Source organism: Mirounga angustirostris, unplaced genomic scaffold, assembly GCF_029215605.1.
Source record: "Mirounga angustirostris isolate CCGP_5_RB_7025 unplaced genomic scaffold, mMirAng1.0.hap1 SCAF_6, whole genome shotgun sequence".
Lineage (NCBI taxonomy): Eukaryota > Metazoa > Chordata > Mammalia > Carnivora > Phocidae > Mirounga > Mirounga angustirostris.
Window position 1 is genome coordinate 57422406 of NW_026991714.1, and position 25718 is coordinate 57448123.

The 25718-nt window shown below is 37.0% G+C and overlaps 1 long non-coding RNA gene across 1 annotated transcript; it reads right to left on the reverse strand.

Moving 5' to 3' along the window:
• LOC123845414 (uncharacterized) lies at window positions 1–25718 on the reverse strand. Its single transcript, XR_006791038.2, has 3 exons — window positions 25645–25718; window positions 510–581; window positions 1–177 (listed from the first exon to the last, which is right to left on the reverse strand). It is a non-coding gene; the product is annotated as an uncharacterized LOC123845414 (long non-coding RNA).

Sequence of the window (25718 nt, forward strand, 5' to 3'; positions counted from 1 at the left end):
GGCAATTTCTTTGATTAGTATTTTGGGGAAGGGAAAATAAGGGAAATAAGGGAAAATAGATTGATAAGTTATAAAAAAAAAAAGTATCCCCCATTCTTCTCTTCCAGTCTTTTCTCCCCTCTCTGAGCACATGGGCATGACGATAAATCTAATCATCCAAATGAAATGAACAATTGTCTGTAAAAAAAAAAAAATTACCAAGTTTTTCTTCAGAAAACAATTTAGGAGTTTTCTAACTTTTTCACTGGCTGACTTAGATGCAGTGCATTCCTGCTCTCCTTCCATACTTGATTCTCCTCCATACCTTCTTACCTCCATTTTATACTTACCTCCTAATATCCTGTGTATGTATATAACTTGTCTGTTCATTTTTGTTATTATATGACTTTACCCAAACTAGATTAAATTTCCATGAGAATAAATTTTTAAAATTTTGTTGTTTTTGGGGGGGGGGGAGTGGTGTTTCTGAATCGTCCTTTACAAGGTCTAAAATTCTCAGAATACTTCACCTGCTTCTAAATGCTTCAAGTAGGCCCATATTTCTTCCTTCTTGGTAATTCTCTCTCTCTCATTCTCTCTCTCTAAAAAAACACAAAAGCAACAACAACAAAACAAATTAAAATAAAAACAAATGCATACCACACCCCAAATATCTCAGATGACATTACCTCTGAACCTTGCTAGATAATTGGCTTATTAATTCAATTAAGATAATATTCATATAATTTGTATAGTGATGATATAAAGTAGTAATTATATAATTAATATATAAATAAAGTATACAAATAAAGTATAAAATTAACATAATAGTCTTATTCATTTAATTATTTTTTTGTATATGTTTGATATACTATTGTGTTGTATTCATTGGTATTATTAAACTTCTTGTACCGACACATTTCCACTTTTAATAACTACTGTCAATGACCCTAAATTAACCTTTGGGAACTTCAAGCCCTAAGGCAGGCAGATATTTTCTTGAGCAGTGGAAGTGAATGAATGTTACATTTGTGAATGGCAGTGATTTCCACACCCAGTGTGATACAAGAGCACTAAGGAGGGACAAATGGAATTCAGTTAATTAAGGCTTGTGGCAGGAAAGTCCTCATCTGATGCAGGCAGCCCCGAGGCTGCTAACTTTGTCCTATCAACAGACTAGCAGGGAGCCCTTCCTGAGGGGCTTTAAAAAGCATCTGAAGCCCACCTGGGTTGGTGGTTTACAAGTGAAAATGTGACAGGATGCACAGGAAGTTGGGAGTTGGAGTCAGAGATCTAAGCTTGAGTTATGATTCTGCCATATATGATCAGTGGGCATTTATGTCTTCATGAGTAGAATGGGACTAATCTCACCTCTTAGGATTTTTTTGTGAGGATTAAACTCTGGTTTAATGTGAAAATGTGAAAATGCCTAGCATCAGAACAAATGTTATGGTAGCTGATCAGAAACATTAGTCATATCTGGACCTCATCTTTTTAATTGCATTACTTTTCAAAGCTGTGAAGGCACAAGATCATGGCACGGCTAATGAACCTGGTGAAACCTTCATCTTCTTCATATTCCTACACAGGAATGACAGTTCTCAATTTACCAGAGTCCACACTCAGAATTGGGCTTCAAAAAGCTCACATGTCCATTGATCATGTAGATAAAGAAAAGGAATTAGCTTGTTTTTGTTGGTAAAGACAAGTATGAAAAGTGAGGTTTTTTTATGTCTAAACAAATATGCAGAAAATTACAGAGAAGAAAGTGAAGTTTGTGTATCTCAAGTTGAAGAATAGTAAAATGAGCCTTCATTTGCCACATTGATATTATTGAGAAGGAAATGGGATATGGATTTTTGATGATGGATATGAAAGGAGATTTCTAGGTAAATGGTGACAAACATGCAGAGCCAAAGGGTGAAAGCAGTGAAAGGATCTTGATCTGTACTCTTATTCAGTCACTGAGCTCCTGAAAAAACAGCATGTAAAATGAATCAATGACATGAAGGAAGAGCTCTGTGTTTAAAGGAAGAGCTTTAGGGGAGTTACATATAAAGCAAATATTCTTCTTTCACTTAGGTTGTTTGGCAAACATGGATTTTTTATATTAAATATGCTTTGAAAGCAGGGTAACCCTCTGTATACATAGAGAAGAAATAAGCACATGGAAATCAATAAATGTATTTTGGTGAGGATCTTGGATCCTATTGGCTCAAGATCCTATCCAATGGGATCCAACAGCACATTAAAAGGATTATTCACCATGACCAGGTGGGATTTATTCCTGGGATGCAAGAGTGGTTCAACATCCGCAAATCAATCAATGTGATACAATACATTAATAAAAGAAAGAACAAGAACCATATGATGCTCTCAATAGATGCAGAAAAAGCATTTGACAAAGTACAGTATCCTTTCTTGATTAAAACTCTTCAAAGTATAGTGATAGAGGGAACATATCTCAATATCATAAAAGCCATCTATGAAAAGCCCACAGAAAATATCATACTCAATGGGGAAAAACTGAGAGCTTTTCCCTTAAGATCAGGAACACGACAGGGATGCCCACTCTCACCACTATTGTTCAACATAGAGCTAGAAGTCCTAGCCTCAGCAATCAGACAACAAAAAGAAATAAAATGCATTCAAACTGGCAAAGAAGTCAAACTCTCTCTCTTTGCAGATGACATGATACTTTATGTGGAAAACCCAAAAGACTCCACCCCAAAATTGCTAGAACTCATACAATTCAGCAATGTGGCAGGATACAAAATCAATGCACAGAAATCAGTTGCATTTCTAAACACTAACAATGAGACAGAAGAAAAAGAAATTAAGGAATAGATCCCATTTACAATTGCAACAAAAACCATGAGATACCTAGGAATAAACCTAACCAAAGAGGTAAAAGTTCTGTACACTAGAAACTACAGAACACTTATGAAAGAAATTGAGGAAGACACAAAGAAATGGAAAAACAGTCCATGCTCATGGATTGGAAGAATAAACATTGTTAAAATGTCTATGCTGCCCAGAGCAATCTACACATTCAATGCAATCCCTATCAAAATACCATCAGCATTTTTCACAGAGCTGGAACAAACAATCCTAAAATTTGTATGGAACCAGGAAAGACCCTGAATAGCCAGGGGAATGTTGAAAAAGAAAACCAAAGCTGGGGGCATCACAATGCCTGACTTCAAGCTATATTACAAAGCTGTGATCATCAAGACAGCATGATACTCGCACAAAAACAGACACATAGATCAATGGAACAGAATAGAGAGCCCAGAAATGGACCCTCAACTCTATGGTCAACTAACCTTCAACAAAGCAGAAAGAATATTCAATGGAAAAAAGAGTCTCTTCAACAAATGGTGCTGGGAATATTGGACATCCACATGCAGAAGAATTAAACTGGACCATTCTCTCACACTATACACAAAGATAAACTCAAAATGGATGAAAGACCTAAATATGAGACAGGAATCCATCAAAATCCTAGAGGAGGAGACAGACAGCAAACTCTTCAACCTTGGACACAGCAACTTCTTGCTGTCTCTAAAGGTAAGGGAAACCAAGGCAAAAAAAATGAACTATTGGGTTCATCAAGATAAAAAGCTTCTGCACAGCAAAGGAAACAACAAAACTAAAGGCAACCTATGGAATGGGAGAAGATATTTGCAAATGACATTATAGATAAAGGGCTGGTATCCAAGATCTATAAAGAACTTCTCAAACTCAACACCCAAAAAAACAAATAATCCAGTCAAGAAATGGGAGAAGACATGAACAGACACTTCTCCAAAAAAGATATACAAATGGCTAACAAACACATGAAAAAAATGCTCCACATCACTTGCCACAGGGAAATACAAGTCAAAACCACAATGAGATACAACCTTATACCAGTTAGAATGGCTAAAATTAACAAGACAGGGAACAACAAATGTTGGTGAGGATATGGAGAAAGGGGAACCCTCTTACACTGTTGGTGGAAATGCAAGCTTGTACAGCCACTCTGGAAAACAGTATGGAGTTTCCTCAAGATGTTAAAAATAGAGCTACCCTACAACATAGCAATTACACTGCTGGGTATTTACTCTAAAGATACCGGTGTAGTGAAAAGAAGGGGCACTTGCACCCCGATGTTCATTTTTTTTTAGGGTTTTATTTATCTATTTGACAGAGAGAGAGAGACAGTGAGAGAGGGAACACAAGCAGAGGGAGTGGGAGAGAGAGAAGCAGGCTCCAGCTGAGCAAGGAGCCTGATGCAGGGCTCGCTCCCAGAACCCTGGGATCATGACCTGAGCTGAAGGCAGATGCTTAACGACTGAGCCACCCAGGTGCCCCTGTTGCACATGTTCTATGTAAACTTATACTATATCTGATAAGTGACACTCATACCTTTGGGCATGTCTTCCCTCTGCTGGAACTAAATTCACATGTAGGTATTTACTGACCAGCCGAATACCACAATTAGTACTGCCAAATCTCAATTTTACTTGTTTTTTTTTTTTTTTATTTGGTTAGACAATTGTGATAGCACATTCAGATAAAAATATTAAGGAAAAATTCATGTATAATCTTGTCACTCTATTATGATGACCTCTTTTTAAATTTGTTTTATTTTCACATCCTTTCCCATTCCTTTCCAATTTTATATAAAGACAATGATTAGGATATTTTTCAACCATAGGACTCTCCTCACTCTGCTGGTAATTCAGAGAGGCCTTTGGGGGAAAGTGTAGCAGGATTCAACACACAGTGATGGAGGCAATTTGAGCTAACAGTGCAGATAAATAGAATTGAATTCTACTGAAACATCTTTCTGTTTTAATAATTTTCAAAAATACATGGAAGATTTATTGTATTTCTTCCAATAATAGCACTTATTCATGAGAGTTTTGTGTTCATATGCATCAGGTGTTTGCTTTGTTTTGTATTTTTTTTTTTTACCATTTACTCTGTTTACTTTTTTATTCTTAGGACTACCCAAATACTTTGTCCATACTCACACATTCTCATTTTATTCTTGATTTTTATAGTGATAGTACATAGGTAAAATAAAGCCCCTTAAGGTAGTCCAGGACATATTGCATCTTGCAATACCTAATCATTTTTCACTTCCCCTACAAATTCCTAATATCATTAAACTCAGTTAAGAGTCCCCAGTAAATTGTACCTTACTCTATATTTTTGAAAATTAAATATTTGAAGAGCTAGCTCCTAAAAAAAAACAGTGACAGATTATAGAACACGAATAGATGTTGGTGTTATTTTTGCAAAAAGATGATCGATAACAATGAGAAAGAGTGGCCAAGAGACAGGACTCTGGAATCTGAGGAACTTTTCCAGAAACAAAGGAAGAGCCTCATCAAGAAATGTATATATTAACTTGAGAAAAAAGCCCACTGTGTTTGACTATGCATCCCTATTCATACAAATGTTTTAGGTTATTCCCCCCAAAAATGTATGTATTTATTTATAATACATGTACAATCGTACTAATATACTATGTATCATAGAATATACACAAAGCAGAAATTAAATGTAAGTTAATGTAAATACCATCCTAATAATCTCATTGTGCACCCTACTGGATCACCTTTACTCTTGGGAGCTGGCACCCCACTTGAAAGACCACTGAACATAGGCAATTGAATGCGGTAGGAACTTTCCAGCTAATGGCAGCTTCTCTCGGTCTTCACTGTGTTTCAACTCCAGATGCTGCCTGGCTGCACCGAATACAAAACCACTGCGGTCTGCTCCTGTCACAGTGGCCTGAAAGTGACCACCCCAAGCGGCCAGTCAGTCTGACACTGGAGACAGGGAGGCGTCATGTCAGTTTTAAAGGACTGGAAGGGGATAAATGCCAGAGTCCCAACCAGCTCCTGCCAAGTTCAGAATATGCCAAGCTTTCTGTAGGGCCTTTGAACAGTTTGAATGAGTATCCACCCCTGCCAACAGCAATACAAAAATTGCCGCTCTCAGAAGCAACACTTTGATATTTGCACAAGGCATTCTCTCTTCCAGGAAGGCATTTCCACTTGATCTTCTGCCAGTCATTGGCAAGCTTATGATTGCCTATACATACACCTGGGTCCATGTTACTTGGTTGTTTCCCACCATGGGTTCCTCACATGGAATTTGCCCTCTTTTCGAACTATAGAAATGATCCCTGAAAGTATAGTCTTGCCCACTTTTCTCTTGGAGAGAATGTGTGTGTCAGTCCATATGTGCCCACATACATTCATGCTGTTCAAGGAAAACTGCCTGAGTTTCAGTTGATACCCAGAGGAGGAAATAAACAATTAGGTTTTTATTTTAAACAAACGGACAGCCTACATAATTGGCAATAGAATAATTGAATTCCCCTTTATAAAATAAACGTAGACACCAAGTTATTGACAAGGCATCACATTCTTGATTTTAGGACAGCGTCATGGTTAGTCCTTTGTTTTATCCTTTTCAGTAATTTGTGTGGTAGATGATAGGTCAGCTGAGCTGAAAACATCCAATAGCAGAACCAAAGACCAGCCGCTTAGATGGTTTGGTTCCTGTGTATGAATACTCTTAAAGAGAAAGAACAATCCAGATCATAAATCTGGACCATAAATGGCCTTTATTTACATCTGAATATGAAGAATAATCATTTCTTGGCTTAATTAAGTACCTGCAATTATTATCAAGTTTCAGCGAAGTGCAACTTAACTTCCTAATATGAAATTTGTATAATAAAAATTAAGTATGCTACTGAAACATATTGCCATTTTATAGCAATCATTGCTTGTTTTCTATCTCAATAGAACATTTCAAGAAATTATTATTATTGACAATTCTAAATGTTAATAGAATTTTAGTTAATAAATACTTGAATTTTTTCTTGACAAAAGCCATTAGCAAATTTTCACCTTTTTCCAAATTACAGATTTAATCAGAGCATTTTCCAAGGCTAAGTAAAGGAATTCAAAACAATTTTTTAAGTTAAAAAATATAGATTTGACTCACTGTGTTGGCACATAAGCATATTCTGGATAGCTAGTTTAGTATCCTGGCATATACAAAAATGTATTATGTACTATTTAGTATGAATACCGTATGTGTGTTTAAATCTACAATGTTCGTGTTGCAGATCTGTGAGGTTTAATTGTCATACATATTCACACCGCTTGTCCTACTCACAAACACTAAGAGTTAAGATATATAAAGGTACTTATATATGTGTCACCCAATCCCTTTGGAGACTAAGAAACTGTTAAAAAAGAATAAAAACTACTTTATAGAACCTTTGAGTTTAAACAGGACTTAAGCACCATCTATTCCAATCCATTTATTTAATGGTTGAAGAACTTGAGCCTTGTTCCAATGACTCACAGCTAGTCAATGGCCAAGACAAGACCAGGAGACAGAAGGTCTGACTCGTTCCAATTCTCTTTAGTCTTTAACAAAAAATGGGCCTAACCATGGCTTCATCCAAGTAAACAACAAAGAAGGAAATTTTGAAGTTTAATAAAGTTTAAAAAAGCTAAGATTTCCTTGGTATAGTTAATTCACCATTAATGTATATTCAAGAAGCTATACAGCAGTTTATTATACTGATAATATTGTTCCTTATTGGGCTTATATTTATTCTAATAGTAGATGTTCAAACTCATTGTACATTCCCAGTCATGTACCTCCTATTGCCACCAGACTATCTAAATTATATGAACTACATACAGTATAAGTCTGACCTCTTATTCCTGTGATGAAAATTTTTTAGTGGACTTCCATTTTCCACACAGGTCAAGGACTGAGCTCCTTTACATAACCCTGTCCATATTTTCAGCCTCATCACTTGCACTGTTTGCCTCAGTCTTTATCTTCCAGCAACACAGCTGTTTGTGGCTCCCATACATCTCATACTGCTTATCAATCAGTGCATTTGTTCCTGCTCTCCCCCTGCCCACCCCCACCTGAAACATCCTCCTCACCATCACCTCAGCCCCACTTCACTCTTGACTCATTATCCCTCACCATTGGCCCTGCTCCAACAACTGGATCATGCTTGAGGCTCAGCTTGTATCTCTTTCTGCATATTTAATCACTGCTTTTAGACAGATCATTATAATACATTGTGTTATATGTCTATTTCACCTAATTCACTATGAGTTCCTTGAGGGAAGGACAATTTTACAGCAAGCACAGGGTCTAACATTTCATAAGAACTCAGTATAAGCTCAACAAATGTTACTGGGATGATTAAATGATTAATCATTAAATGAGTTAGTATGTGTAAAGTTCACAGAGCAGTACTTGACATACAGAACATGAAGAATGCCAAGAAATAAAGGTGAATAAACTTTAAGATCTGCCACAATCCTGTGTTCTTCTGACTGGTGAACAACATGCTTCAATACGAGTCAGATGGTAGGTGGATGATCACTAGAATTTGCCAGAGGAAGTGGAAAAAAATTTGATTTGGGAAAATTCTATGCAGCATCTTTAAGAGTGGGTGTATTTTATATTGGCTCTGCAGAGAATAAGAAAAACGAACTACAGAAAAATCAGACAGCCTTACCAAATAGTTTCATGAAGCTCTTTCAGTATACAAAGAATACTGCTAGGTGGATCTCCTTCCTAACTCTTTGGCATTCATATTTGCCTTTAGTTTATGACTTAGATTTTATGCCTGATTTATCCACTAGGGGTCAAACATTTTTTTCTTTCCCCTGGAACACAATTTTTATTTATTTATTTTTTGTTATGTTAATCACCATACATTACATCATTAGTTTTTGATGTAGTGTTCCATGATTCATTGTGCATAACACCCAGTGCTCCATGCAGAACGTGCCCTCTTTAATACCCATCATGAGGCTAACCCATCTCCCACCCCCCTCCCCTCTAGAAACCTCAGTTTGTTTTTCAGAGTCCATCGTCTCTCATGGTTCGTCTCCCCCTCCAATTCCCCCCCCATTCTTACCCCCCTACTATCTTCTTCTTTTTCTTTTTCTTAACATATATTGCATTATTTGTTTCAGAGGTACAGATCTGTGATTCAACAGCCTTGCACAATTCACAGTGCTCACCATAGCACATACCCTCCCCAGTGTCTATCAACCAGGCACCCAATCCCTCCCAACCCCACCACTCCAGCAACCCTCAGTTTGTTTCCTGAGATTAAGAATTCCTCATATCAGTGAGGTCATATGATACATGTCTTTCTCTGATTGACTTATTCCACTCAGCATAACACCTTTCAGTTCCATCCACGTCGTTGCAAATGGCAAGATCTCATTCCTTTTGATGGCTACATAATATTCCATTGTCTATATATACCACATCTTCTTTATCCATTCATCTGTTGATGGACATCTTGGCTCTTTCCACAGTTTGGCTATTGTGGACATTGCTACTATAAATGTCAGGGTGCACGTACCCCTTCAGATCCCTACATTTATATCTTTGGGGTAAATACCCAGTAGTACAATTGCTGGGTCATATGGTAGCTCTATTTTCAACTTTTTGAGGAACCTCCATACTGTTTTCCGGAGTAGTTGCACCAGCTTGCATTCCCACCAACAGTATAGGAGGGTTCCCCTTTCTCTGCATCCCTGCCAACATCTGTCGTTTCCTGACTTGTTAATTTTAGCCATTCTGACTGGTGTGATGTGGTATCTCATTGAGGTTTTGATTGGGATTTCCCTGATGCCAAGCGATATTGAGCACTTTTTCATGTGTCTGTTGGATGTCTTCTTTGGAAAAATGTCTGTTCATGTCTTCTGCCCATTTCTTGATTGGATTCTTTGTTCTTTGGGTGTTGAGTTTGATAAGTTCTTTCTAGATTTTGGATACCAGCCCTTTATCTGATATGTCATTTGCAAATATCTTCTCCCATTCTGTCGGTTGTCTTTTGGTTTTGTTGACTGTTTCCTTTGCTTTGCAAAAGCTTTTTATCTTGATGAAGTCCCAATAGTTCATTTTTGCCCTTGCTTCCCTTGCCTTTGGTGATGTTTCTAGGAAGAAGTTGCTGTGACTGAGGTTGAAGAGGTTGCTGCCTGTGTTCTCCTTTAGGATTTGGATGGACTCCTGTCTCACATTGAGGTCTTTCAACCATTTGGAGTCTATTTTTGTGTGTGGTGTAAGGAAATGGTCCAGTTTCATTCTTCTGCATGTGGCTATCCAATTTTCCCAACACCATTTGTTGAAGAGACTGTCTTTATTCCATTGGACATTCTTTCCTGCTTTGTCAAAGATGAGTTGACCAGAGAGTTAAGGGTCCATTTCTGGGCTCTCTATTCTGTTCCATTGATCTATGTGTCTGTTTTTCTGCCAGTACCATACTGTCTTGATGATGACAGCTTTGTAATAAAGCTGGAAGTCTGGAATTGTGATGTCACCAGCTTTGCTTTTCTTTTTCAACATTCCTCTGGCTATTCGGGGTCTTTTCTGGTTCCATACAAATTTTAGGATTATTTGTTCCATTTCTTTGAAAAAAGTGGATGGTATTTTGATAGGGATTGCATTGAATGTGTAGATTGCTCTAGGTAGCATTGACATCTTCACAATATTTGTTCTTCCAGTCCATAAGCATGGAACGTTTTTCCATTTCTTTGTGTCTTCCTCAATTTCTTTCATGAGTAGTTTATAGTTTTCTGAGTACAGATCCTTTGTCTCTTTGGTTAGATTTATTCCTAGGTATCTTATGGTTTTGGGTGCAATTGTAAGTGGGATTGACTCCTTAATTTCTCTTTCTTCTGTCTTGTTGTTGGTGTATAGAAATGCCACTGATTTCTGTGCATTGATTTTATATCCTGCCACTTTACTGAATTCCTGTATGAGTTCTAGTAGTTTTGGGGTGGAGTCTTTGGGGTTTTCCACATAAAGTATCATATCATCTGCAAAGAGTGAGAGTTTGACTTCTTCTTTGCCGATTTGGATGCCTTTGATTTCTTTTTGTTGTCTGATTGCTGTAGCTTGGATGTCTAATACTATGTTGAATAGTGGTGATAGTGGACATTCCTGCTGCGTTCCTGACCTTAGGGGGAAAGCTCTCAGTTTTTCCCCATTGAGAATGATATTCGCTTTGGGTTTTCATAGATGGCTTTTATGATATTGAGGTATGTACTCTCTATCCCTATACTCTGAAGAGATTTGATCAAGAAAGGATGCTGTACTTTGTCAAATGCTTTTTCTGCATCTATTGAGAGGATCATAGGATTCTTGTTCTTTCTTTTATTAATCTATTGTATCACATTGATTGATTTGCAGATGTTGAACCAACCTTGCAGCCCAGGGATAAATCCCACTTGGTCGTGGTGAATAATCCTTTTAATGTACTGTTGGATCCTATTGGCTAGTATTTTGGTGAGAATTTTTGCATCCATGTTCATCAAGGATATTGGTCTGTAATTCTCCTTTTTGATGGGGTCTTTTTTTGGTTTGGGGATCAAGGTAATGGTGGCCTCATAAAACGAGTTTGGAAGTTTTCCTTCCATTTCTATTTTTTGGAACAGTTTCAGAAGAATAGGTATTAATTCTTCTTGAAATGTTTGGTAGAATTCCCCTGGGAAGCCATCTGGCCCTGGGCTTTTGTTTCTTGGGAGATTTTTGATGACTGCTTCAATTTCCTTAGTGGTTATAGGTCTGTTCAGGTTTTCTATTTCTTCCTGGTTCAGTTTTGGTAGTTGATACATCTCTAGGAATGCATCCATTTCTTCTAGGTTATCTAATTTGCTGGCATAAAGTTGCTCATAATATGTTCTTTTTTTTTTTCTTTTAAGATTTTATTTATTTATTTGAGACAGAGAGAATGAGAGAGGGAGAGCACATGAGAGGTGGGAGGGTCAGAGGGAGAAGCAGGCTCCCCGCCGAGCAGGGAGCCCGATGTGGGACTCAATCCCGGGACTCCAGGATCATGACCTGAGTCGAAGGGAGTCACCCAGGTGCCCGCTCATAATATGTTCTTATAATTGTTTGTATTTCTTTGGTGTCAGTTGTGATCGCTCCTCTTTCATTCATGATTTTGTTGATTTGGGTCATTTCTCTTTTCTTTTTCATAAGTCTGGCCAGGGGTTTATCAATCTTGTTAATTCTTTCAAAGAACCAGCTCCTAGTTTTGTCGATCTGTTCTACTCTTTTTTTGGTGTCTATTTCATGGATTTCTGCTCTGATCTTTATTATTTCTTTTCTCCTGCTGGGTTTGGCTTTATTTGCTGTTTTTTCTCCAGCTCCTTTAGGTGTAGGGTTAGGTTGTGTACTTGAGACCTTTCTTGTTTCTTGAGAAAGGCTTGCATTGCTATATACGTTCCTCTTAGGACTGCCTTTGTCGCATCCCAAAGATTTTGAACAGTTGTGTTTTCATTTTCATTGGTTTCCATGAATTTTTTAATTCTTCTTTAATTTCCTGGTTGACCCATTCATTCTTCAGTAGGATGCTCTTTAGCCTCCATGTATTTGAGTTCTTTCCGACTTTCCTCTTGTGATTGAGTTCTAGTTTCAAAGCATTGAGGTCTGAAAATAGGCAGGGAATGATCCCAGTCTTTTGGTACTGGTTGAGACCTGATTTATGAACTAGGATGTGATCGATTCTGGAGGATGTTCCATGGGCACTAGAGAAGAATGTGTATTCTGTTGCTTTGGGATGGAATGTTCTGAATATGTCTGTGAAGTCCATTTGGTCCAGTGTGTCATTTAAAGTCTTTATTTCCTTGTTGATCTTTTGCTTAGAGGATCTGTCCATTTCAGTGAGGAGGGTGTTTAAGTCCCCCACTATTATTGTATTGTTGTCGATGTGTTTCTTTGCTTTTGTTATTAATTGCCTTATATAATTGGCTGCTCCCATGGTAGGGTCATAGATATTTATAATTGTTAGATCTTCTTGTTGGGTAGACCCTTTAAGTAGGATATAGTGACCTTCCTCATCTCTTATTACAGTCTTTGGTTTAAAATCTAATTTGTCTCGGGGCGCCTGGGTGGCTCAGATGGTTAAGCGTCTGCCTTCAGCTTAGGTCATGATCCCAGGGTCCTGGGATCGAGCCCCGCATCGGGCTCCCTGCTCCGCAGGAAGCCTGCTTCTCCCTCCTCCACTCCCCCTGCTTGTGTTCCCTATCTTGCTGTGTCTCTCTCTGTCATATAAAAAAAATAATAAAAAAAGGTAAAAAAAAATAAAAAATAAATAAAATCTAATTTGTCTCATATAAGGATTGCCACCCCAGACTTGCTTTTGGTGTCCATTAGCATGGTAAATGGTTTTCCACCCCCTCACTTTCAATCTGGGTGTGTCTTTGGGTCTAAAATGAGTCTCTTGCAGACAGCATATCGATGGGTCTTGTTTTTTAATCCACTCTGATAGCCTGTGTCTTTTGATTGGGGCATTTAGCCCATTTACATTCAGGCTAACTATTGAAAGATATGAATTTAGTGCCATTGTATTGCCTGTAAGGTGACTGTTACTGTATATTGTCTGTGTTCCTTTCTGGTCTATGTTGCTTTTAGGCTCTCTCTTTGCATAGAGGACCCCTTTCAATATTTCTTATAGGCCCAGTTTCATGTTTACAAATTCCTTTAGTTTTTGTTTGTCCTGGAAGCTTTTTATCTCTCCTTCTATTTTCAATGACAGCCTAGCTGGATATCGTATTCTTGGCTGCATATTTTTCTCATTTAGTGCTCTGAATATATCCTGCCAGTTCTTTCTGGCCTTCCAGGTCTCTGTGGATAGGTCTGTTGCCAATCTAATGTTTCTACTGTTGTAGGTTACATATCTCTTCTCCTGAGCTGCTTTCAGGATTTTCTCTTTGTCTCTGAGACTCGTAAGTTTTACTATTAAATGTCAGGGTGTTGACCTATTTGTATTGATTTTGAGAGGGGTTCTCTGTGCCTCCTGGATTTTGATGCCTGTTTCCTTCCCCAAATTAGGGAAGTTCTCTGCTATAATTTGCTCCATTATACCTTCTGCCCCTCTCTCTCTTTCTTCTTCTTCTGGGATCCCAGTTATTCTAATGTTGTTTCGTCTTATGGTATCGCTTATCTCTCGAATTCTGCCCTCGTGATCCAGTAGTTGTTTATCTCTCTTTTTCTCACCTTCTTTATTTTCCATCATTTGGTCTTCTATATCACTCATTCTCTCTTCTGCCTTATTTATCCTAGCAGTTAATGCCCCCATTTTTGAGTGCACCTCATTATTGGCCTTTTTGATTTCGACTTGGTTAGATTTTAGTTCTTTTATTTCTCCAGAAAGGGTTTCTCTAATAACTTCCATGCTTTTTTCAAGCCCAGCTAGTATCTTTAAAGTGATGATTCTGAACTCTAGATCCGACATCGTACTAATGTCCATATTGAGTAGGTCCCTGGCAGTCGGTACTGCCTCTTGTTCTTTTTGTTGAGGTGATTTTTTTTTTAAGTGTTCCATGATTCATTGTTTGTGCATAACACCCAGTGCTCCATGCAGAATGTACCCTCTTCAATACCTCTTCAGTACCACCAGGCTAACCCATCCTCCCACCCCCCTCCCCTCTAGAACCCTCAGTTTGTTTTTCAGAGTCCATCGTCTCTCATGGTTCATCTACCCCTCCGATTTCCCCCGCTTCTGTTGAGGTGATTTTTTCTGTCTTGTCATTTTGTCTGGAGGAGAATAGATGAATGAGAGAACAAAATGCTAAGAGGGTAACAACGTCCCCAGAAAATATACTCTAAACAAATCAGAAAAGACCTGAAGCCCGGGGAAAAGAAATGGAAAGAAAGAAAAAGATATATACAAAAAAAGAAAAAGAAAAAGATAAAAACAAACAGAACAGAACAAAACAAAACAAAACAAAAACAGAATATGATCAAATATGATCAGGCTGGGTCATAGATCAGTGCCACACACTAGATTTTCAGTGTATTTTGGTCTGTTAGAAGAAAGTGCCTCCCAAAATTTTAAAGAAAGAAAAACTTATATATATATATATTTTGGTCTGTCAGAATAAACTGTATCCCAAAATTTTAAAGAGAGAACATCTTATATATATATATATATATATGTACCAAATATGAGGGTAGCTACTATGAAGGGATAGAATATGACTCTGAAAATGAAAAATAAAAATGTTTTTTAAAAAAGGGATTGGACTAAAGAATCATGGTAAAAAAGCCATGGGTTCTATGTGCAGTATTCCCGTACCGCTGGCTGGAGTTCTGCCGTTCTCATTGATCAGCAAACTTGGTCTTGACTGGCTGTTCTCGCTGATCTTTTGGGGGAGGGGCCTGTTGCCGTGGTTCCCAAATGTCTTTGCCAGAGGTGGAATTACCCCGCCCTTGCCCGGTCTGGGCTAAGTAATCTGCTCGGGTTTGCTCTCAGGAGCTTTTGTTCCCTGTAAGCTTTCCATACAGCTTTGGAGGCGGAGAGTGAAAATGGCGGCCTCCCAATCTCCGCCCCAGAGGAGCCGAGAACTTGGGGCCCTGCTCCTCAGTGTGCCCCCAGAGAAAAGCAGTCAATCACTTCCATCTCCCTGGTCTCCGGCCTCAGTCTGTGCTCACCCAGCCTGTGACTGAGCATTTCTATCTCTGGCACCCGACCCCGTGTGGAGTCTCCAAACCCAGCAGATCCCTGTGGTGCGCTCCTGTGCCGCTCCTCCTGGGGAAGGAAGGGGCATCTCCCCAGATCTACTGCTTGTTGGGTCCCTGCTGGAGGAGCAGTGGCCCGACTGTGCCGTGGATCATGGTTTATGGCAACCCCAAGCTGAGAGCCCGCACCTGGGCTCTGCCTCTGCAGCCTGCTTCCCTGCTCTGTTACCTAGGAGCTCTGCCACACTCAGGCACCCCAGGTCTTTCTGTGACCCTGAGGGTCCTGAGACCACCCTGTCCCAAGAGGATTCCACCCCCCGCTTAGCCATTGGAGCGACGTCCCTCAGTGGAGCCGACTTCTAAAAGTTCCGATTTTGTGCTCCGCGGCTCTACCACTTGCCAGAAGTGGTCAATGGAGGCCCCCTCCCCCGCCGTCTATCCTCCCGAATATCACCTCGGATTCACTTCTCCGCATGTCCTACCTTCCAGAAAGTGGTCGCTTTTCTGTTCAGAGAGTTGTTGCTATTCTTTCCTTCGATCTCCTGTTGAGTTTGTAGGTGTTCAGAATGGTTTGATCCCTATCCAGCTGAATTCCTGAGACTGGACGAAATCCACATCTCCTACTCCTCTGCCATCTTGCTCTGCCCCAGGGGTCAAACTTTTATATACAGTGTATTTCATCACAATAGTATTGCTGACCTAGGGGGAAAAAATTTTACTTCCTTCTTGGTTTGAGTAAAAACTCCTGTTTTCTGTGTGTGGAATGCATAGTCAACCAATCTCCTATCATAATTTGGGGAATAGGAATAAATCAAATTTTTTAAAGAGAATGGTTTTCCTCCTGTCTTATCTGCTTCATTCGTACCAGAAATGGATGACTGTAGCATTGGCAATTCAAAGACTATATGTTTGTGGAATGGTGTATTTAAGTTGCCACCTGAAAGCAGCCAGTGGACTCAATCCTTTCTAGGTCTAATTTAATTTCTTCTCTATTTTATTTTTGTTACATATCTATTGCATGCTATAAATTTGGTGCATTCATGAACCTTCATTTCCCCCTTAAGCTACATTAATTAATTTATTCCTGAATAATTAGAATTAATATTTGCATAGTCTTTTATAGCTGACAAAGTATTTTTACAAGCATTGTGCTATCTGATCTTGTAATACTCCACTTATTTGGATAAGGAACAATAATTTTATTACATTCATTTTATAGTTGAAGAAATTAAGGTTTCAGTGGTTAAGTGACTTGCTCAAGGTCACACAGACAGAATGCAACAGGTCTAAAATGAAAGTCCCCTTGGTGAAATAGGATCCCTGTGACCTTACTCTTTTGAAATTCACTTGCAATATCAGCTTATATTGATTTCCAAGATCCTTTAAGTCACCCCAAGAAATATTTTTCATATGTATTTGTCTTCATAAATTGATAGATTCTCAGAAAGAAGAGCTCAGGGGATAATCTAGTGTAATCTACAATCTCTGGGAAGGTAAATATTTGCAAACTTGTGAAAGTGAGTTCTTTTCTTCTTGAAGGTTTTAGGTGCTAAGCTCTTAATTAACATATTTTTATCACACTGATTATTGAAAAGTTATTCTTTGCATAAAACAAAAATTCACCCTGATTTGTCACTATTTTCTCATGCCTACACTTCTGATATAACAGAGAACTAAACATCAATCTTTTCTGTTTTGGAGAGGAAAAAAAATTCTTCCCCATTTTTTTTTTCTTTTTTCTTTTTTCCTTCTCATCTTCATGCCAGCTCTTATTCCAAATATTTGCTGGTAGCATTTCTCATCTCATTTCTGCATGACCACTGGGGCCTTCCCTGTGCCACATGTGGACTGCAACCATACACAACCTCTTATCAGGTCTTCCTGATGGCAGAAATCTTCTCTGTGTATCATAATCAAATTGCTTCAAACTAATGACATAGAGGAAAATGTGGAAATACCCATGGAGTGGGGAGAAGGTGTATTATGTACAGAGAACAAAAGATAAGGACAGAAGACTTCTATTTGGAAACAATGCAAGTGTGAAGACAGTAGAGCAAATCTTCATTGTACAAAATAAGAACTACAAAGCCTGGGAGGGGAGAAGTGGAGGATACTTCCATTTGTAATACTCTATGTGAAATGATACAATATTACTAGAATTCTTACTTTGACAGTTTAAATGTGAATACTATAAATATTATAAATGTGAATACTATAACCAAAAAATGGAAAATTTATAGCTAAATGCCAACAAATGAGATAAAATAGAATCATAGGAAAATTAATCCAAAAGGAGGTAGGAAAAGAGAGAAATAGGGGAAAAAACAAATGAGATAAAAAGAAATCAAATGACATTATGTTACAATGAAAACCAACCATATCAATACACATTAACTGTAAATCAGCTAGAGATGCTGATTAAAAAGCAGAGGTTGTCCATTAATAGACAGATAAGGAAGCTGTGATATATATACTATTCCATTATATATAAAATGTATATATATTCCATTATATATTTTATATATTATATAAATGAATATATAATATGCATTCCATTATATATAATATATAATATGTATTAAATATATAATATATAATATACAAAATATATAATGGAATATTACACAGCCACAAAAAAGGATGAAATTGTGCTTTGTGACAACATGGAGGGACCTAGATGGTATTATGCTAAATGAAATAAGTCAGAGTGAGAAAGACAAATACCATATGATTTCACTCAAAAATGGAATTTAAAAAACAAATGAATAAACAAGCTAACAAAAGCAAAATCAGACCTATAAATACAGAGAATAAACTGAGGGCTGCTAGAGGGGAGAGGGGTGGGGGGATGGGCAAAATGGGTGAAAGTGAGTGGGAAATACATGCTTCCAGTTATGGAATGAATCAACCATGAGAATAAAAGGCACAGCATAAGAAATATAGTCAATGATACTGTAATTGTGTGGTATGGTGATAGATGGTAGCTACACTTATGATAACCATAGGATAATGTATACAGAAGTAAAATCACCATGTTGCATACCTGAAACTAATGTATCATTGTGTGCCAACTCTACACAAAGAGAAAAGTAAAATAAAATAAAAAGAAGCAGAGGTCATCAGATTGTATTAAAAAGCAAGATTCACCTATTTGCTTCCTATAAGAAATCCACTTTAAATGTAAAGACATGAATAGGTTAAAAGTAAAAGGATGTATAAAGATTTACCTTATAAACTCTGCTCAGAAGAAAACTGGGGTGGCTATATTAACATAAGACAAAGTGGATTTCAGAGCAAAGAATATTACTAGGGATGAAAGTTCCATTTCATAGAAAGGGAGTCAAATTTTCAAGAGGATGTAAAAATCATAAATATTTATGCACCTGATAACAAACGTTCAAATTAAATGAAGAGCTTCAAAAGCTGGAAGAACTAAAAGTGAAAAGAGACAAATCCACAAGTATAGTCGGCGATTTCAACATCCCACTCTTAATAATTGATAGAACAAACAGATTGAAAATCAGTAAAGATATGGAAGACTTGAACAGCACTATCAGCTATTGATTTGATTGAAATCTATGGAACACTCTAGGGGCACCTGGGTGGCTCAGTCGGTTAAGCATCTGCCTTCAGCTCAGGTCATGATCCCATGGTCCTGGGATTGAGCCCCGTGTCAGGCTCCCTGCTCAGCGGGGAGTCTGCCTCTCCCTCTCCATCTGCTTCTCCCGCTATTTGTGCTCTCTTGCTCATGCTCTCTCTCAAATAAATAAAAGAAATCTAGAAATCTATGGAATACTCCAGGTGACAAAAACAGATGATGCACTGCTTTCAAATGCACAAAGAAAAAGGCACACCATATTTTGATCCATAAAACAAATCTCAACAAATTTGCAAAAATTCATATATAATACAAAGTATGTACTATGACTACAAATGAATTAAATCAAATAGATAACAGAAAGATCTGTGGAAAATCCCAAATATTTGGAAAATAAATAATACAGAACAGAATATCCAAGGACTGTGGGACAACTACAAAAGGTATAACATAGATGCAATGGTAATATCAGGTTAAGAAAGAGAGAAAGGCACAGAATAATATTTGAAATAATAAAGACTAATAATAATTTCCCCAAATTAATGCTGAACATCAAATCACAGCTCTAGGAAGCAAACATCAAACAAGATAAATGCCAAAAAACTATACCAAGATATATCATCAAAGATAAAGAAAAAATCCTGGATCCAAATAAGAGCAAGTGTACCTTGTTTTATTGTGCTTTGTTCTATCGTGCTTCACAAATATTGCATTTTTTACAAATTGAAGGTTTGTGGCAACCCTGCATTGAGCAAGTCTATCAGCACCATTTTGTTAACAGCATTTCTCACTTCATGTCTCTATGTCACATTTTGGTAATTCTCACAATATTTCAAACTTCATTATTATTGTATTTGTTATGGTGTATGGTATGTATGGTATATAGTATATAATTTACAGTGATTGCTAATTGTGACTTGCTAAAAGCTCAGATGATGGCTAGAATTTTTTGCAAATAAATATTTTTAAATTAAAGTATGAGAATTGTTTTTAGACATAATAATATTGCACACTTGATAGACTGTAGTATAGTATAAACATAACTTTGATATGCACTGAGAAACAAAAAAAATTCATTTGACTCACTTTATTGCAATATTTGCTTTGTTGCAGTGGTCTGCAATCAAACCTGCAATATATCTGAGGTTTGCTGTATAAAAAGAATTATATAACACAACCAAATGCAATTTATCTCAGGTAATAAAACTTAAGGTGACAAACTCAAAGCTTTCCCACTAAGATAAGGTACAAGGCTATGATGTCCACTCTTTCTCAACACAGTACTGGAAATATTGGAAGTCCTTGCCAATGCAACAAAGCAAGACAAGGAAATAAAAGGTATATAAATTGGGAAAGAAAACATAAAACTATCTTTGTTTACAAATGTCATATTTCTTTAGATAATCTGAAAGAATCAACAAAAAAACTTCTGAAACTAATAAGCAATTATAATAAGGTTGCAGGATACAAGGTTAATATACAATAAGTCAATTACTTTATATACAAAATTAATAAGTAAGTTTGAAATTAAAAATCATAACATGTATTTAGCACCTCCAAAATGAAATACTTAGGTATAAATCAAGCAAATATATACAATATTTATATGAGAAAAACTACAAAATTCTGACAAACAAAATCAAAGGACTAAATAAATAAATAAATATTCCATGTTCACGTATAGTAAAACTCAATATTGTCAAGATGTCAATTCTTCCCAAATTGGTATATAAATTAAATGCAATTTTAAAATCCCAGCAAATTGTTTCATGGATATTGACAAACTGATTCTAAAGTTTATATGGAGAGGCAAAAGTTGCAGAATAGCCAACACAATATTGAAGAACAAAATTGGAGGACTGATACTACTCCACTTCAAGACCTAATATAAAGCAACACTAATCAAGACAGTGTGGCATTGGTGAAAAAAGAGACAAATAGAGCAATGGGACAGAATAGAGTGTTCAGAAACAGATTCACATAAATATAGCCTACTGATCTTTAACAAAGGAGCAAAAGCAGTACAATGGAGCAAAGGTGATTTTTTTCAACAAATGGTACTGGAACAACTGGACATCCACATGCAAAAAAAGTGAATGTAGACAGAGAACTTACATCCTTCACAAAAATGGATCACAGACCTAATGTAAAATGCAAACCTATAAAACCCCCAGAAGGTAACATAGAGGAAAACCTAAATGATCTTGTATATGGTGATCCCCATTTTAGATACAACATGAAAAACACGATCCATGAAAGAAATAATTGGTAAGCTGGACTTCATTCAAATTAAAAACTTTGCTCTGTGAAACATATCAAGAGAATTAGAAGACAAGCCACAAACTGGGAAGCCACAAACTGGGAGAAAAGAAAAAACAAAACAACAACAAAAAAAACCCCCACAAAAAACAAGATGTGGCTGATAAAACAGTTATCCAAAATGTACAAGGAACTCTTAAAACTTGACAAAAATCTAACAACTCAACTATAAAGTGGGTCAAAGATCTGAATAGACACTTCATCAAAGAAGAAATAGAGATGGCAAATAATCATATGAAAAGATGCTCCATATCATTTGTCACAAGGGAAATGCAAATGATAACAACAATGAGATACCACTACATATCTATTAGAATGGCCAAAATCTGGGACACTGACACCACCAAATCCTGGCCAGAAAGCAGAGTAGCAGGAACTATCATTCATTGCTGGTGGGAATGCAAAACGGTAGAGCCACTTTGGAAGACAGTTTCACAGTTCCTTACAAAACTAAACATACTCTTACCATACGATCCAACAATTGCAGTACTTGATATATACCTAAAAGAGTTGAAAACTTTTGTCCACAAGAAAACCTGCACATGGATGTTTATAGCAGCTTTATTCATAGTTACCAAATCCTGGAAGCAACAAAGATGCCCTTCTCTAGGTGGATGGATAAACTGTGTAACATCCAAACAATAGATTATTCAGTGCTAAAAAGAAATGATCTACCTGTATGGCGATTAACATAACATAATAATAATAAAAAAAATGACCTATCAAGCCATGGAAAGACATGGAGGAAACTTGAAAGCACATTGCTAAGTAAAAGAAGCCAATCTGAAAGCCTACATAATGTATGATTCCAAGTACATGACATTCTGAAAAAGGCAAAACTATGGACACAATAAAAACATTAGTTTCCAGAAGTGGAGGGAGTGAAGTAGGGAGATGAATAGGAAGAACAGATGATTTTTAGGACAATGAAAATACTCCATGTGATATTATAATGATGAATACATGTCATTATACATTTGTCCAAACCCATAGGAGGTACAACACCAAGAGTGGATTTTAAGGTAAACTATCAACTTTGGGTGATTATGATGTGGCAGTGTAGATTCAGCCTTCACAAAAATGGTACCCTTCTGGTGAGGGATGTTGATGATGGGGAAGGCTATGCATATGGGGGCACAGTATATGTGGGAAATCTCTGAACCTTCCTCTCAAATGTGTTGTAAACCTAAAACTGTTTGAAAAAAATAAAATCTTTAAAAAAGTCTCATACAGTATTAATTCGTTTGTGTAACACTTTCAAAACAAAAATTTTACGGAGTTTGAAAACAGATGAGTGATTTCCAGAGGCCAGAGATGGTAGGGGAGGTGAGTTGATATGTCTATAAAAGAGTAGTAGCACAAGGGAGATCTTTGTGGTGATGGACTAATTTTGTATTTTGGTTGTGGTGATGGCTACACAAACCTGCATGAGTTATAAAAAGACGGAACTACACATACTTATGGTACCAAATATTATATTGGTACCAATATATATCCGTGATTTGGATATTGTACTACAATTATGTAATCATTCCTTGGCGTAAACAGGCTGAAGGACACTCAAAAGATTTTCTGTAGTATCTTTGCAGCTTCCTATGAATCTATAATTATTCCAAAATAAAGTTTTAAAAAGATGCCAATTATTCTCAAATTGAAGTATAGATTTCATAGGATCCCATTAATCTTGGAGGTCTTTTTTACAGAAATTATCAAGCTGATTCTGAAATATATATGAAAGTTCATAGAATAGCCAATACAACTTTGGACAAAGTCAGATGACTTATACTACTTGATTTTAAGATTTATTATAAAGCTAGAGTTGTCAAAGTAGTATTGATGAAAAGATAGACAAATAGATCAATGAAACAGAGTCCAGAAATAAACCCATATATACATGGGCAATGGTTTTTTGACAAAATTGCAAAGGGAATTTAATGAAAAAGGTAGTCTTTTCTGTAAATGGTGCTGGCACAACTGATTATCTAAATGTAAAAAAAAAAGGAACTTAGATCCAAATCCTTTAGCATATACAAAAATTAACTCAAAGTGGATTATAGACCTAAATGTAAAACTAAATCTATTAAATCTTCTGTTAGAAAACAAGAGAAGATCTTTGTGAACTTGAGTTAGGCAAATACTTCTCAGATATGACACCAATAACTAATTAATAAAAGAACAATTGATAATTTGGACTTCATAAAAATGAGAAACTTTTATTCTGTGGAAGACATTGTTAAAAAAATTAAAAGACAAGGTACAATTGGAGAGAAAATATTTGCAAATGAAATATCTGATTGTGATTTTGTATTCAGAATACATAAAGAAATCTCAAAACCCAATAACAAGGAAAATAAAAAGCATGGAGGAAAGACCTACACAAAATTTCACCAAAAAAAATATATGGATGGCAAATAAACACATGAAAGATGTTCAATATCATTAGTCTCTTGGGACTTACAAATAGAAACCACAATGAGATCCCACATTTATGAGAATGGTTACAGTTTTTATTTTTTTATTTATTTTTTTATTATGTTAGTCACCATACAGTACATCCTTAGTTTTTGATGTGAAGAAGGGAATGGTTACAATTTTTAAAAGACTGTCCATAGCATGTGTCCATATGGAGAGGGAGCATGGGAACTTGGTTGGTGGAAGTCTAAAATGGTTTAAGTACTTTGGGGGAAGAAAATCTCCAGTTTCATCAAAAGTTAAACATATACCTACCATCTATTCCAGTCATTCCACTCTCAGGCACTTACCCAAGAGAAATAAGAACATATATCCAGAAACCACTTGTGCATGAATATATTCAGAGCAGCTTTACTTGTAATAACCTCAAACTGGAAAAGTACACCATGTCTTTCAACAGGTGAATGGATAAAATAATAGTGGTACATTCATGCAATGGAATACTCTTCAGCACTAAAAAAGAATGAACTACTGATACATGCAGTGGATGAGCTCAAGTAATCATGCTGAGTGAAAGTGAATAAGTGAAGCCAGACGAAAAATAGTACATGTAGTATGAGTCCATCTATATAAACATCTAGAAAATGCAAACAAATTCACAGTGACAGAAAATAGATCAGCATTCGCCTAAGTAGTCTAGGGTATGGGGTGGGGAGCTAGAAGGAGAAATCACACAGGGACACAAAAAAACTCAGGTGATTGATGGCAAATGAGTCATCTTATTCTGTTCATTGTCTTGCTTGTGGTGATGGTTTTGGGGGTTTATGTGTAAGTCAACATTTATCAAATTGTACGTTTTAAATATGTACAATTTATTGTATGTCAAGCATACCTCAATAAAGCTGTAAAAACGAAACGAAAAGGTTAAGTGGAGGCAAACAGACAAAAAGACAACAATAATAACAATGGTAGACACTGGAAGTGCCACTATGAGGTCCCCACACCTCCCCTATTGCCACCTTGTTCCCTCCTCTGAGGTGGAAGAAGGATCTCCTTTGCTCCACTTGTACTCTGGGACCCATGCCTTTGACCTTGGTCAGAATTTGCCTCCTTAGCCTTCCCTCTCTCTCCTATCACCAATCTTTTACTGTCCTTCCCACCAGAGCACAAATGGGCTTTTCTCATCTTATGTTTAAAAAAAAAAAATGAAAAGTGTTTTTTAACTAAATATATCCCTCTAGGTACTGCCCCCGCACACACATACATGCACACACACACACATATGCCACATACAGTCTCCCAAATCTGATCACAACACTCTTTATAATTTCCCCAAACTTTGGGAACTTGAACATGACATGTCTGCCACACTAATAAACTAATGAACTAAGATAAAACTTAATATAAAATTCTTATTCTGTTAATACACCCTTGCTGTGGGTTTGGAGATCAGATAGACCTAGTTTTGAAATTCCACTCTGCTGCAGCCGGATAATGCAACTTGGAGTAGGTTATGTAACTCCCTTGAAAGTGTTTACTGCCTGTAAAATGCATTTAGGATACCTGTCTGATCTATTTCAGAAAGCCTAGGGAAAGATTAAGTGAATTGTGCTCCATATGTGCCAGCAACCTGCCAGGAATACACTGACTCCGTCAATATTCAGCTGCTACAATTCTGGCCTGCCTTGTCTCCAGAGACAGCAATCTTCCTCCAGTTTCTCTTGCCCCCTTTCTTCCAAGGGGTTAGTTTGTGTCAAGGTGCATGAATCAGCACAGCTCAGCACCTCACACAGATTGCTCACCTCATTTTCCTCCAATGCGCCAATCTCTCTTCAAGCCCAGTGAGCATTGCTAGGCAGCATGGCTCGCCCCCGAC